Below are 16,931 nucleotides of genomic sequence, written 5' to 3' on the forward strand. Positions count from 1 at the left end.
TGGAACAACCATCAGCCACCTCCTTTACATGGATGACATCAAGCTGTATACCAAGAATGAGCATGACATTGACTCCCTGATTCACCTTACTAGGATCTATAACAAAGACATTGGGATGGCATTCAGACTAGATAAATGTGGACGGATGATATCTAGAAGAGGAAAGGTGTTCGCAACTGATGGGGTTGAACTACCTGAAAGGAACATTACAGATGTGCAGCACAGTTACAAATACCTGGGGATCCCGCAGACAAATGGTAACCATGAGGATGCAACTAGGAGGTCAGCCACAGTCAAAAACCTACAGAGGTTAAGGCAGGTCCTGAAATGCCAGCTGAATGGTAAGAATAAGATCCAGGCCATAAACACCTATGCCCTGCCAGTAATCAGATATCCTGCTGGCACAATACTCTGGAAGAGATAAAAGCCACTGAATTTAAGACACGGAAGCTCCTCACCATGCATGGAGGGTTTCACCCCAAGTTCAGCGTCCTGAGGTTGTACACAAAGTGAAAGGAATGGGCCGAGGACTAGTAAGTGTCCGAACTACTGTCCAGGAGGAAACAACAAGCCTCCGAGAGTACATCAAGAAGATGGCCCTCACTGACCAACTGCTGAGTGAATGACTCAGGCAACAAAAGCCCACCAAGGAGGAGGAACCCGAGGGGCTATCATGAAAGGACAAGCCCCTGCATGATATGTACCGCCGACAAATTGAGAAAGTGGCAGATATCAAGAAAACATACCAGTGGCTGGAAAAGGCTGGACTGAAAGACGGCACAGAGGCACTACTCATGGAAGAACAGACCCTGAACACCAGAGCAATAGAGGCTGGGGTTTACCATACCAGACAAGACCCCAGGTGTAGGCTGTGTGGAGTCGCCCCTGAGACAGCCCCGCATATCACAGCAGGATGCAAGATGTTGGCAGGCAAGGCAGACATAGAGTGGCATAACCAGGGGGCTGTCATAGTGGAACCAGCTATCCTCGGCTGTCCTGGTGAACTTCTATCGCTGTGCGATAGAAAGCATCCTGACCAACTGCGTGTCAGTCTGGTATGGAAGCTGCACTATCGCTGAGCACAAGGCCTTGCAGAGGGTGGTGAAAACTGCCCAACGCATCACAAGGACTACACTCCCTGCCATCGGAGATGTCCAGAGGAAGCGCTGCCTGCATCGAGCACGCAGCATACTCAAGGACTCCTCCCACCCCGCCCACAGACTATTTTCCCTCCTGCCCTCTGGGAGGCGCTACAGAACCCTCAGGACTCGGACCAGTAGACTGAGGAACAGCTTCTTCCCCAGAGCCGTGTCCCTGTTGAACTCCTGCTGACCCTTACACACTCCACTCCACACCTCACTACACTACAGCAGTCTACACAACAACTCACTAGCTTAGTAACCAATGTAGCTACTGTTTAAACCTGTCCTGCGCACTCATGCACTTTATCATCTGTATCTGTATACACGTAATTTATAATTTGCACATCTCCTCTATCTTATGTAAATAGCTAAATAGCTCCTGCACTTATAGTCCAAGGCATTTAATGTAAACACCATCTGTAAAATATGTTTATAGCACAACCTGGTAAACAATTGTAAAATAACCGCCATACTGTATTTATTAAGTTATTATCCTCACTTGCTGCTTCTTTTGCACTTCTGGTTAGATGCTAAACTGCATTTTGTTGCTCTGTACCTGTACATGTGCAATAACAATAAAGTTGAATCTAATCTAATCTAGTGTACAGGAACATCTGCACTGAGTGTGGACTGGAGGTCCCAGGGTCCAGGTGGGAGACACCCCCGAAAGTGGTGGAGAACAAGCAGGCCAAGATCCTATGGGACTTCCAGGTCCAGACTGACAAGAAGACAGTGGTGCTGATAGATGTAGCAACCCCAAGTGATACTGTAGCAACATCAGGAAGAAAGAACACAAGAAGTTGGAAAAATACCAAGGGCTGAAAGAGGAGATAGAGAGAATGTGGGGTGTGAAGGCAACAGTGGTCCCAGTAGTGATTGGGACACTAGGGGCAGTAACCCACCATTTGAGGAGATGGCTCCAACAGATACCAGGAACCACATCAGAGATCTCTGTCCAGAAGTCCTAGGAACAGCTAAGATCCTGTACAGAACCCTCAGACCCCCTAGAGATTTATATATATATATATATATACCAGTCAACGAGTCAGTCTCAAAACACACACACACACACACACACACACACACACACACACACACACACACACACACACACATATACACTGCTCACAAAAATTAAAGGAACACTTTTTTTATTGGGCCTGGCATGAATTGAATTAAACCTGCCTGATAATTTTCTGGTTGGTTAAGCAGCTGAGGGCCTTGTTAATCAATTTCAGCTGTATTGGTGTTCATGGAATTAACAACTGGTGCACTTCAGTGGCAACAATTAGAAAACCCTCAAAACAGGACTGGTTTTACATGTGGAGGTCATTTCAAGTTTCTCCCTCTTGATCTTTTTTGGCTGATTTTCCACTCGTGCTGATTTTAGCTTGCGTAATTATCTCTACTGGCAGTATGAGGCGATTCCTTAACCCTACAGAAGTTGCACAGGTTGTCCAACTTCTCCAGGATGGCACATCCACACGTGCTGCAGCAAGAAGGTTTAATGTGTCTCCCAGCACAATCTCCAGAACATGGAGGAGATTTCAGCAGGACCGATACCTGCTCCTTTGTGCAAGGCGGAACAGGCTGAGCACTGCTTGTGCCCTACAGAATGACCTCCAGAGGGCCACTGGTGTGAATGTCTCTACCCAAACAATCAGGAACAGACTTCATGAAGGTGGCCTGAGGGCCCGACGTCCTGTAGTGGGCCCTGTGCTCACTGCCCAGCACTGTGGAGCTCGACTGGCATTTGCTCAAGAACACCAGAATTGGCAAGTCCGCCACTGGCGCCCTGTACTTTTCACAGACGAGAGCAGGTTCACCCTGAGCACCTGTGATAGACGTGAAAGAGTCTGGAGAAGACAAGGAGAACGTTACGCTGCCTGCAACGTCGTTCAACATGACAGGTTTGGTGGTGGGTCAGTGATGGTCTGGGGAGGCATATCCATGGAGGGACGCACAGACCTCTATTGCCTAGGAAATGGTGCTCTGACTGCCATAAGGTATCGAGATGAAATCCTTGAACCCATTGTCAGACCCTACGCTTGTGCAGTAGGTCCTGGTTTCCTCCTAATGCACGACAATGCCCGGCCTCACATGGCAAGAGTATGCAGGCAGTACCTGGAGGATGAAGGAATTGAAACAATTGAATGGCCTTCACAATCCCCCGACTTAAACCCAATAGAACATCTCTGGGACATTATGCTTCAGTCCATTAGGCGCCGCCAGGTTGCTCCTCAGACTGTACAACAGCTCAGGGATGCCCTCACACAGATCTGGGAGGAAATGCCACAAGACACCATCCGTTGTCTCATTAGGAGCATGCCGCGACGTTGTCAAGCATGCATACAAGCTCATGGGGGCCACACAAGATACTGAAAAGCCTTTTGAGTTGCAGAAATTAAGTTTTGGAAAAAATGGACTAGCCTGCCACATCTTCATTTCACTCTGATTTTATGGTGTCTACACAATTGAGTCCTCTGTAGGCTGAAAACTTTTATTTCCATTAAAAGACTTGGCATCCTTTTGTTCCTAAGACACTGCCCTGTCGTTATTTGTATAGATATCCAACTTCATATTGAGATCTGATGTATCTAATGTGTTTCTTTAAAGTGCTCCTTTAATTTTTGTGAGCAGTATATATATATAAGAGATTCAAGCATCCAGTGAAAATAAAAGGACCTGTACAGAAGATGTCCTATGCAATTCTGTTAGGTTATATGAGGTTGTTACACTGGTGAAGCAGATCCGTTCTGTTCCGTTCCGTTTTCTCCCGCTTATCCGGATCCGGGTTGCTGGGGCAGCAGCTTCAGGAGGGATGCCCAGACATCCCTCTCCCCAGCCACTTCCATCAGCTCCCCCGGGGGAACCCCCAGCCACTCCCAAGCCAGGCGAGAGATATAATCTCTCCACCTAGTCCTGAGCCGGCCATGGGGCCGCCTCCCGGTGGGACATGTCCGGTACACCTCTAAAGGGAGGTGTCTGGAAGGCATCCTAGCCAGATGCCCGAGCCACCCCAACTGATTCCTCTCGATGTGGAGAAGCAGCGGTTCTACTCCGAGCTCCTCCTGGAGGTCCGAGCTTCTCACCCTATCTCTAAGGCTGAGGAGGAAACTCATTTCAGCTGCTTGTATCCACGATCTCGTTCTTTCGGTCATCACCCAACGTTGATGGCCATAGGTGAGGACTGGTACGTAGATCGACCGGTAAATCGAGAGCTTTGCCTTCTGGCTCAGCTCCTTCTTCACCACGACGGATCCGTTAAGCACCCGCATCACTGCTGACGCCGCTCCGATCTGCCTGTCAATCTCACGTTCCATCCTACCCTCACTCATGAACAAGATCCCGAGATACTTAAACTCCTCCACCTGGGGCAGGACCACCTCCCCAACCCGGAGAAGGCACTCTACCTTTTTCCGAGCGAGGACCATGGACTCTGACTTAGAGTTGCTGATCCGCATCCCTGCCGCTTCACACTCGGTCGCGAACCGTCCCAGCATTTGTTGGAGGTCCCTGTTCAAAGGTGCCAGAAGAACCACGTCATCTGCAAAAAGCAGCAACGAGATCTTCCGCCCACCAAACTCGACACCCTCCATTCCCCGGCTGCGCCTAGAAATTCTGTCCATAAAAGTTATGAACAGAACCGGTGACAAAGGGCAGCCTGGGCGGAGTCCAACCCTCACTGGGAACGAGTCCGACTTACAACCGGCTATCCGGACCAAGCTCCTGCTCCTTTGGTACAGGGACTGGATGGCCCTTATCAAGGGACCTTCCACCAGACCGAAAGTCATCAAATCAAATCAAATCAAATCAATCAAATCAAATCAAATCAAATCAAATCAAATCAAATCAAATCAAATCAAATCAAATCAATCTTTATTTATATAGCGTCCTATACAATCAAAATTGTTTCAAGGTGCTTTGCAGAATCCCAGGGCCTAACCCCAGACAAGCAACAGTGGCAAGGAAAAACTCCCCTTTAACAGGAAGAAACCTTGAGCAGGACCAGGCTCATGTAGGGGGACCCTCCTGCTGGGTAAAGAGAGAGGAGAGGAGAGGAGAGGAGAGGAGAGGAGAGGAGAGGAGAGGAGAGGAGAGGAGAGGAGAGGAGAGGGATAGGGAGAGGGAGGAGAGAGGAGAGGAGAGGAGAGGAGAGGAGAGGAGAAGAGAAGAGAAGAGAGGAGAGGAGAGGAGAGGAGAGGAGAGGAGAGGAGAGGAGAGGAGAGGAGAGGAGAGGGAGAGGGAGGGGAAAGGAGAGGGAGGAGGGGGGGGGAAGAGGGAGGGAGAGGAAGTGGGAGAGGAGGAGAGGAGAGGAGAGGAGAGGAGAGGAGAGAGAGGAGAGGAGAGGAGAGGAGAGGAGAGGAGAGGAGAGGAGAGGCGAGGCACAGAGCACAGAAACACACACAAAAATACACTATACAACGGGTCAGCGGGGCTGGAGGTCATCATGCAGCTCCGAAGGCGGCGTTACCTGTAAATGAATAGAGGGTGGGGGGGGGGGGAGCAGAAAAAACTACACAAGAATCAGCATAAACTAGTCTGCTTGATGAGGGAGGAAGGAGAGGAGAGGGAGAGGAGAGGAGAGGAGAGGAGAGGGAGAGGAGGGAAAAGGTGAGGGAGAGGGAGGAGGGAGAGGAGAGGAGAGGAGAGGAAGTGAAGTGGAGAGGAGAGGAGAGGAGAGGAGAGGAGAGGCGAGGAGAGGAGAGGAGAGGAGAGGAGAGGAGAGGACGAGGAGAGGCACAGAGCACAGAAACACACACAAAAATACACTATACAATGGGTCAGCGGGGCTGGAGGTCATCATGCAGCTCCGAAGGCGGCGTTACCTGTAAATGAATAGAGGGTGGGGGGGGGGGAGCAGAAAAACTACACAAGAATCAGCATAACTGCTTGATGAGGAGGAGGAAAGGAGAGGAGAGGAGAGGAAACCATGACCCAGTGGGGTGACAGAGGCCTGTCAGGTGATCATGTTCTACTCCTACTACTAGGTGATCATGTTCTACTCTACTCCTAGAAACTCTGGGAACCACAAGTAGACCAGCATCTGAGAGCGGAGCGGTCTATTGGGCTGATAAGGTATCACTAGCTCCTCCAGGTAGGATGGAGCTAGGCCTCTGAGGACCTTGTAGGTCAAAAGAAGGGTTTTTAAAAATTATTCTAAATTCAACGCGCAGCCAACGGGATCCCCAACGGGTCGCCATTAGAGGAGTTATGTGATCTCTTTTGTCAATACCTGTCAGAACTCTGGCTGCAGCATTTTGGATCAACTGGAGGCTTCTTAAAGAGTTGTTTGGACACCCTGATAATAAAGAATTACAATAGTCCAGCCTGGAAGTTACAAAAGCATGAATTAACTTTTCAGCATCATGCCGCGTCAGTAGCTTCCTAATCTTTGTGATGTTCCTCAGGTGAAAAAAGGCACTTCTAGAGATGTGTGAGTTGAAGGAGAGATTTTGATCAAACGTTACTCCTAGATTCCTCACAGAGAGACTAGATGTTAATGAGATACCATCTAGAGTGATCATATGAGCTAATCTATCCCTGAGACGTTCAGGACCAAACACCATAACCTAAGTTTTTCCTGGGTTAAGGAGGAGGAAATTTGAAGACATCCACGACTTTATGTCTTTAAGACAGGTCTGGAGCTTCACTAACTTCTCTGTCTCCTCTGGTTTCATGGATAAATAAAGCTGAGTGTCATCAGCATAACAATGAAAATTTATCCCATGCTGCTGAATAATGTTCCCTAAGGGAAGCATGTACAAGGTGAAGAGGATTGGTCCAAGTACAGAACCTTGAGGAACTCCTTCGCTAACCCTACTGTATGAGGAGGGAACACCATGGACATGAGCAAACTGGTATCTATCAGATAAATATGATCTAAACCAGTCTAGTGCTGTCCCTTTAATCCCAATCATATGTTCCAGTCTATGTAACAGGATGCTGTGATCAACTGTATCAAAAGCAGCACTGAGATCCAGCAGAACCAGCATAGAGACCAGTCCATGATCTGAAGCTATGAGAAGATCATTAGTAACTTAGTAAGAAGTGCTGTTTCTGTGCTGTGATGAGCTCTAAAGCCTGACTGAAACATCTCAAACAGGCTGTTCCTCTGCAGGTGCTCCAGTAACTGAATCACCACCACCTTCTCAAGAACTTTAGAGATAAAAGGAAGGTTGGATATTGGCCTATAATTTGCTAATACGACAGGATCCAGTGATGGTTTTTTAAGCAACGGCTTAATCACTTTCTTCATAGCCTCACCGAACTCCTCCCATGCCCGAGTTCTTGCCTCCGCGACTGTCGCGGCCGCAACCTGCTTAGCCAACCTGCACCGGTGAGCTGCTTCCGGAGACCCACAGACCAGCCATGACCTGTAGGCCTCTTTCTTCAGCCTGACGGCTTCCCTCACCTCTGGTGTCCACCATCGGGTACGGGGATTACCGCCACGACCAGCACCAGTGGCCTTGCAGCCACAGCTTGTGACAGCCGCCTCGACAATGGCGGAGCGAAACTTGGCCCATTCTGACTCAATGTCCCCTACCTCCCTCGGAACACAATCAAAGCTCTGTCGGAGGTGGGAGTTGAAGACCAGCCTGACGGGTTCCTCCACCAAGCGTTCCCAACAGACCCTCACTAAGTGTTTGGGCCTGCCAGGTCCGCGCGGTGGCTTCCCCCCCACCTGGTCCAACCACCAGATCATTACTGTCAATGACATCAAATGCGGTTTATTTATTTATTGTATGTATTGTATTGTAGCAGCATTGCTTACTTGAAACAAAATGGACCTCTTTTCATGTTAAATGCCACCAGTGTCACTGAATAGAAAACTAACTTTCTTGGGAGTCATAGAATATGAAAGTTAAAGCTGAGCCATTGTGTCAAAAGTGAATGCTGCACGGAAGCTGCGATGAGAAGACGGCAGATCACCCAGAAATTTTCATCTGATTGTCCTGATGGTCTTCCACAGGGACAGAGCACATTCAGTTGATGACATTTTCGTATCCATAGGCGTAGCGGCGTGTTCAGACAGGCAGAACTTGCGAGTCATTTCGGAACGAAACAGTTCAGAACCTTACCACTAGGTGTCAGTCAAACCTAAAGAAAGAGACGGCGTCTGCAGCCGGCGTTGAACGCACCTCCTTAGCGCAAACGCACAGCTCTTCCTGGAGGTGATGGAGATATGGCAGTGAGAGGATGATAAATGCACGCTCAATCGCTCTAGGACACCTTTCATTTCGAGAATAGGCCTGAGGGGTCTTGAGTTTGGCTTGATGAAAGAAAAAAGCCCGGAGCTCACAACATTATCAATATTAAAGTAAATATCACAGTGGACTGGCACTGCCTTTCTGAAGGCACAAGAACATCCTTTAGAACAAACAGAAGCAGGAGAAAGTTTTCAGGTCCCCCAGCCGTCACCCCTGTGAGCTTAGACTCAGCAAACCATTATTATATTACTGATTCCAGCCGTAAAGTGATACAAATGAGGACATTGCCCCTTGATGGTTAAATGGTGGGATGTAATAATGGAGGGTGATATGTGGGCCCTTAATTGTGTGTTTACTGCACTATTTATTGGAGAGCGTCTCTCCCCCGGCTCATGGCTGATGAGGTGAGCCGTGTTTCCGCCGGCGTGCTATCAATCCTGCTTCATTAAGAACACGGAGGAGAGGAAGTGAGGGGAGCTCGGAGTTTGCCTTAAAGCTCAGCGTGGGCAGAGGAGTCAGCACTGCTAATGAATTTCAAATTCCCACTGACAGGAGATGCATGCAGGAAAGTAATCAGGAAAAAAGATCACCTTCCTGCGTGATTAATGATGTTTTAGAGTAAATGAAGATGCTAAGTGCTTGTGAAAACCTTTGACCACATTTTACTTGTCCAGGTTGTATTCCTGGCTGGTGTCCACCATCCATCATCAGGTATTAACAGCTGATGAATGGAAGGATGTGCGCCCTTTTCATTTCTCCATTATTGCTAAATAATAATGAGTAATTCCTTTTTTCCTGTTATTTTCTGCAGTGTTTAAGTCATATCTACAATTTTCTTGTGCGTCCAGACATATATGTCACTTATTTGATTCCATTCAGCTTCAGTTATACAGCATCTGCTACAATCAAGTCACCCCTAATGACCAACAGGGGTAGAAGTTCTCTTCAACAGAAAGAAACCTTGAGCAGGACCAGACTCAGATTTCAAGTGGCTGATTTATTTAGTTCTCAGGGTGGTTCAAACACTGTTTTTATGTTGGATTTCTGTTGTTTCAAAGAAAGTTGCACCTCTGGTGTTCCGAGTAGACAGAGATTTCCACTCATTCTTCTTTTAAAATGTGAATGAGAATGATCACATTTCAGAATCTAACACAACTCTCCTTGATCGTTTCTGCCTGGACCCTTTCTGGTTGTTACAGGATTTTGTAGAACTGATCATCTTTATGTGGGATCTGCAGCTCTGACATGGACGGTGCTGCAGGGGAGGATCACACCTCAGATTCTGCAAGTCAATTAGAAACAGTCTCATTTATTCAAAGTTCACTGCAGACTAATTGGCCTCCGATTGGAAACAAGCGCTAAAACTCAATCAGCTGTTGAAGGATCACAGTAATTGACACTCTGGTTAGTATCGCTGATGTGGTTGCCATGGGAGTCCCCATTATCATACACACGCTACATGCCCTCATTAATTTAATGGTCATTGTGTGCCTGTGTGCTATTTGGTGTAAAAAAAGGGATGAAACTTCACAGCAGGTACCTGAATTAAAGATGCAGCTCTTTCAAAACACCAGCAGCGCCTCACACATATGTCTGCCCCGTGTTGCTTTTTTTACTTGCAGGCTTCAGACATATTTGAATTTGCTCCTGTCTTCAACAGAATGCATAGTTGGCCACATGGGAAATGTAGTGGCTTGCATACGGCCCAGCCAATCAAAATAAATTGGGAGGGCTTTTGTCACATCGAGTGCTGCATGTTTTCATTTACAACCTTCCCTTAGAGGGATAAAAAAAGAGAGTTTATGGAGGGCTTCTGCCTCTGAACGCTGGCCTGAATCCCTATTTTCAGCTTATGAAATGACTTATATGAAGGTTTACAGCCAACACTCATCCATCTGGAACACATCTATTCATTAAAGAGCTTTACACTTAAATGAATAGTCCAACTAAAGAGCTGATTAACTGAAACACACCAACAGCAATGAACACATTAACAGGCTTTTGATCCTATCAAAAGTAATTTTTTCACTGCATGAGCTTTAAATGCAGAAATATTTTCCATTTAAAAAAATGTTTTAATTATGTGTTTGTTATTCTCTTTTTTCCACCAAATTTTGCTGATTCAAGTCAGCCTCCAAACAGAGCAGACAGGCAATAGTTTTTTTTATGTAGTGCCTATAGTTTTTTTTTAAAGTGCCTTTATTAAAAGTAAACCAATGTCACTCAAAGAAATCGGTTATGTCAGAGCAGCAGGTACAGAGAAGATATGAATGTGCCATAAAGCATCAGTTATGTTAATATTTTGCATATGGAAGCACATCAGACTCATTAAGAGACTCATTTGATTATAATCACACTTGGGTTGGTTAGGGTCAGGGTGTAAGTTGGTTGGGTTGGGTTGGCTAGGGTTAGTGTTAGGGTTGGGGTGGTTAGGGTTAGGGGTTACTGTAAGACAGTGGAGATGATTGTGGACTTCAGGAAAGTCACAGCCCCTTTGCCCCCCCTTGCCCTTATGGACTCCCCCATCACCATCACGGACTCCTTCCGCTTCCTGGGCACCACCATCACCCGGGACCTTAAGTGGGAGCCAACCATCAGCTCCCTCATCAAGAAGGCCCAGCAAAGGATGTTCTTCCTACGGAAGCTGAGGAAGCTCAAACTGCCTCCCAGGATGTTGGCGCAGTTTTATACGGCCATCATCGAGTCCATCCTCACCTCCTCCATCACCGTGTGGTTTGCTGGTGCCACCGCCAGGGACAGACTGAGGCTGCAGCGCGTCGTGCGCGCTGCCGAGAAGGTGATCGGCTGCAGGCTTCCATCCATCCAGGACCTGTATATCTCCAGAACCCGGAGGTGTGCAGGTCGGATCACGGCCGACCCTTCCCACCCTGGTCACGGACTGTTTTCCCCCCTCCCCTCAGGCAGGAGACTACGGTCCATTCGGACCAGAACCTCCCGCTACACTAACAGCTTCTTCCCCTCTGCCATCAGGCTGCTGAACACCAAGTGACTTATCACTTAAGCACCATGTACAGCAGCCAGCCGGACTCATAAACAATACATTACTCCTCATGGACCTGCACTATTTCTTACCACTCACTATTTATGTATATACTGTATATAAGTCTTATTTATTTTATTTATCTTATTCTAGTGTGGTTGTTGATGTCTAGTGTTATGTTGAATGTCGCAGCGGCACACCATGACAAATTCCTAGTTTGTGTAATACTGTGTATTACATGAACAATGGCAATAAACCTTCTTCTGATTCTGATACTTGTGTTGAGTTGCGGTTAGGGTTAGGGATGAGAGTTAGGGGTTGGGGGTTAGGATTAATGTTACGGTTTAGGGTCAGGGTTGGGATGGGTTGGTTAGGGTTGGGGTTGGGATGGGATGGGTTGGTTATGGTCTGGCTTCTTGTTTGTCCCTTGGACAGAAACACCTGTCATGTTCCTCCTCTCCTCTCCTCTCCTCTCCTCTCCTCTCCTCTCCTCTCCTCTCCTCTCCTCTCCTCTCCTCTCCTCTCCTCTCCTCTCCCCTCCCCTCCCCTCCCCTCCCCTCTCCTCTCCTCTCCCCTTCTCTCCTATCTCCAGATATTCGTTTGATCTGAGGATCCCACGCCTTTCAGCCCCCCTCCAATCCTCTGGAGGTCCTATTAACAGACTCAGAGTTCTCATGTTTTATTGCCGATGATAAAACCTTGTCTCTGATCTCTCATTACAGACTGACTCTTTGGAAATGGGCCCCGAACCCTTCAGCTTAATATCGCCTGTAATGGGGCAAAAAGCTAAATGCACAAGTGTGAGTGTGTCAGGTACACACCAGGTCCCTGTGCATTAATAAGCTATCAGCTCATCCTGGCTTTGTCCTAATTGCTGTCCCCCTGCAGATGAAACACAAGGGTTTAGCTGTTTCTACACTGTCACTGTTGTTTCTACACCAATGCACATTTACACTCCTCAACATGCACTGCATGTGTGCATGCACAGAAAGAGACAATGCTGTGCTGGCTACATTGTTTTAGCTCGGCGTTGTTTTAGCTCACCTCTGGAGGACAGACTCCAACTCTGTCAGGCATCATTAAAGCAAAACAACAACAGGCCACTTTAGACCAGGGGCACTTACACTTTTTCAGCCTGCGAACTACTGATGAAATGACCAAGTCAAAATGATCAACCCATTATATTTATTTAGAAAATTATTGAGGATTCTTACAATTTATGTTGATGTACGTTGCATTACCGCATATGTTGCACAACATAACATAATTAACATGTACATGTAAATGTTTGCCATTGTGAAAACAACTGGGACTTTCCCTTTCTCTTTTTCTGCTCACTTTTCAACAGGTATTCAGTGTCGTATATTCCATGTATTCGTATATTCCGAAAATGCCGCACCGCATTTCCCTTTTTTGGTATTGCGATGGTAGACTGGCAGATGAGGCAAAGGCACTTTGAAAATGTCATCGTGAAAAAAAAGTCCTCCTCCCATTCTGTATGAAACTGATAAGTTTTATTTATCTTACTTGGTCCAGCTCCCCCACTCATTTTAATACCCTTTCTTAAGTTAAAGAGAAAAAAGTGAAAAAAATCTCCGTAACAAACTGACTAGCTTGTTAGCTTTGCTGGCTGCCCTGTAGATCAATCAAGTGACGGGACGGATGATGAGCTGACATCTATGTTTTTATTGTCGTGCGGTATACTAATAGCACCTTGGCGATCGATCGGTAGATCGTGATTGAGCACCCCTGCAGACTGTATACAGTATACCGTAGATGGATAAAGTGCTGTTACTGTTTAGCTTCAGGCAACAGTGCTACTGGCATAACCTAATTATACTTGTCATTGCACATAATGTTGCAAAGGAAACAATGGAGTTGCTCCTGAACTGATGCCCGTACACAGAATTTATTGTTTATCCTGCAGAGAAGGTTAAAAAATGCAGCATGGTCATGGTCATGACGTCATCATATTTATATACAATGTTGCCCATAAAGGAATTAAATATTTATTTGAATGACTGTTACTACTAATCGGTGTGGTCAGAGGTCCACAGACAGACACACATGATTAGGTCCATTGTCAGATTCACTGTGGTCATGAAAGAAATACTTTGGGAAATTTATTCCAGTATTTTATTTTAGGCACTAAAGATCTAAACATATCCAACCCCTAGCATACCTTAAATGTTGTCACTTTTGTAGATAAAGGCTGAACCTATCAGCATGGGAATTCTGCTTTTTATTTTGCTGAATCTCCAGCTGTTGGCTTCTGCATGTTCATTAATATTAATTGGACAAATGTAGACCAAAGCTGTAACAGATACAATTTCACTCTGTGTGGAGCATCCAGCTTAAATTGCTGCATATTGGATTTTTTTTATACTTTATAATTCTGCTCAAAAGTGAGTCCAAGAAGTACCGAAGTGCAAAGTTGAGAGAGTAGTGTCAGTCAGCAGTTCTACAGCTTTTACTTTCTGAGATAAGTATTTGTATAATCTCCATGTGTGATTCCACCTGTTGGGTCGAAGTTAAGTATCTGACGTAGTGACACAAAGTTGTGACATTTGCTCTGAATGTAGATCTTGGAACAGACAGAATGGAGACTGCTGAGACCAGCTGAGTTGTGATATGTTTTGACCCTCATTTAAGATGAGAAATTGTTTAAAATGTGTCTGTATTTAAAATCCACACATTGCTGGAAGCTACTTTTTCATTAGTACGCTTGTTGTGTGCACACACGGGTGTGAATGAGCTCATTCCTGCTTGTATGACTACATTTGAAGTGATGTGGAGGCTGTTCAGACATGCCTCTGTATCACAACACTCACCTAATAAAAGCCAGAGAGTAATTGCAGGACTAAAGGCCTTGCTTCCATTTCTCATGTACTCATCCAATCTAACTGCAATCAGCCTAATCTCAGACGGGTGAATGGGTGGGCATGTCAAAATATGGCTCCCCTTCTCAATAAGTCTTCTGCTTTTCTGGCCTTATTGTGCTGTTTGGAATATGCAATACCAACACATGTAACTAAAGCCAATCCGTCTTCTGAAGACAGATTTTTCCCCCATTAGATTATCTTTAAAATTCTAAAAAGGCCCCCTGCCTGTTGTTGCTCTGGTCTGGGAATTCCTTAAAGCTGTCATGCTTTATGGTGGGGGGGCTTTGGTCCCGGCGACCTCTCATCATCAATTACTTTTATTCCCTTTGAGAAAGGAAATCAAAAATGACAACAAACAAATCAACAATACCTGCAGGAGGACAGATAAGCTGCACCAGACGGCTGTGTTTGAACTGGCTTCATAACAAGAGGAGAGCGGGCTCTTACACAGGAACTGTGTGTGTGTGTGTGTGTGTGTGTTTGTAAGCGTGCGTGAGTGTGTGTGTGTGTGTGTGTGTGTGTGTGAGAGAGTGTATTTGTGTGTAAGTGAGTGTGTGCGTGTGAATGTGTGTTTGGGTGTGTGTGAGTGACATTTGCCATTATTTTCACACTTTTCGACCTTCCCACCACTTGCATGTATATAAAAAATAAACATTTGATTCTAAAAATTGACATTAATGCCATTTAGACACATCAGAGCCAGCACCTGGTGGAGGTGCTGACACCCTGGCCTCTGACCTCTGTATGGACCAGACTTCCATATCATCTGCCATCAAATCAAGCATTTGATCCTTGAATGTAACAAGAACCAGGATGGAGTAAAGAATAGAGAATCTATATTTTCATTTAACATTTAACATTTAACAATTGAAATCCTTCTGCAATTTTTCTTCTAATGACACATTGTGAGGATGAGGCGTGTGAGGATGCTGATTACATACAGTGACATTTTAAATGAACCACTGGAAAAATAAGAGCACCCAGTGTTTGTTCCCACTGCCACCAATGAAAGCACACACTTTCCTCCCTCCATCAGTGCTGGCTTTAATGCACCCATGCTCAGTCTGTTCATTAATGATGATATAGCAAATGCACTTTTGAGCTTCTTTGCACAAATTTACCTAATATTACCCTTCAAAAGTGACAAAATGCTGAGTCACCACGCTCTTAAAGAGCCGTGACTGAGATCAGCCATGAAATTGAGATATTCTCTGTTCTATCTCCTACAGGTGCAGAAACTGGCAGAGATACACCTGAACCACCACTGAACCTTTACTGTTATTTATGAAATAATGTTTACTGCTTAGTTATAGTGACATAATTAACTGAAAGACACAAAGACATAATTTGGCAAAGAGAGCACTTCAGAACAGAGTTTTGATAGAGCAGCTATGCACGACAGCCAATGTGACTTGATTTACATCACCACTAAAGACTAATGAAGTGTTTTAAAACCTGGACCTCTCTGTGCCTGTCTGTCAACATTGTGGTTTTTCTAAATACAATCCAGAGTCTCACAAATAAAAAGACAAATCACTTTTGCTCCAGATGAGTTTGGAACCAGTGTCCTTGAGGAACCTCACGCTAATTTCTTCCAGGAGATATTTATAGGAGACTGATGGCTCGCGTCCCTTGTGATAAACCAGCACAATACGGATGTACCAGAAGAAGTGAGTGATGATGAATACATGGCGCGTTAACTCAGCTACTTGGGACAGACAGTTTTAGAAGCATTCCAGAGGTCATTTCACACTCACACAATAGCGGTGTGTGTCCAGGGAAATATGTCAGAATGGGGAAAATCCTGCAAACAGAGATATTTTCAGAATACATACCTGGATGAGCAGATGTTCCCACTCAGACGCACTTTAGTTCACACTCATCCCGACTCTTCTCTCGATCCCTACATGCCTCCATCCTGTATTTGTAAATTCGGTTTTCTCACCTTGTGGGAAGAGCTGGACACCCAGGTGGAAATTGTTTGGCTCACAGAGAGAAGCTGAAAGCAATTTCCACTTGTTTCTTAGTGGGGTCCTTGGTCAATCTCACACAAACCCATAGAGACGTCAAGCACAAGAAGAACCCACCACTTACCTGCCAGCCACTCAGCAAGGAGAAGATTAGGAAGAAAAAATATATAAAGGGGGCAGTGGGAGGGAAAAAAGATATATTATTACAGTTTTCACCAATTGATGAGCTGTGAGAGCCACCTAGATTACGGTTACTTAAACAGCAGAAGCCACACCTGAACCCCTTATAACCCCCTCTTATAACCCAAATAATATAACTCTGGACGAAGCTCCTAACTGGGTGTATATAAATGACAAACACACAACAGAATAGAAGGAGTCCATTCAGGAAATCAGGGTCAGTGCAAAGATCAATGCACTGAATTTATCAGCATTAGTTGGTCTGGACAAAGAGAAAAGGCTGCTTTGTAGCTCTGTGCAAGAGAAGCACTGGTTGCCCTAGAGGTGCTCTATAGGATGTTTGCAGGTTAAAACATCTGCCTTACTGTTAGGAGTCTGTTGAACTCAATCCCGGCGAATCAGAAGGAGTTGCAACATTTTCTGGGGTTAGCTAACTTCTACTGCAAATTTGTCCGGGATTACAGTAAGATTGCCTCACCCCTCATGAAACTCACTTCTGTCAATGTGTTTCCACTGGTCATCTGAGGCAGACAAAACTTTTGAAA

The sequence above is a fragment of the Takifugu rubripes genome, chromosome 13 (assembly GCF_901000725.2).
Source record: "Takifugu rubripes chromosome 13, fTakRub1.2, whole genome shotgun sequence".
Taxonomy (NCBI): domain Eukaryota; kingdom Metazoa; phylum Chordata; class Actinopteri; order Tetraodontiformes; family Tetraodontidae; genus Takifugu; species Takifugu rubripes.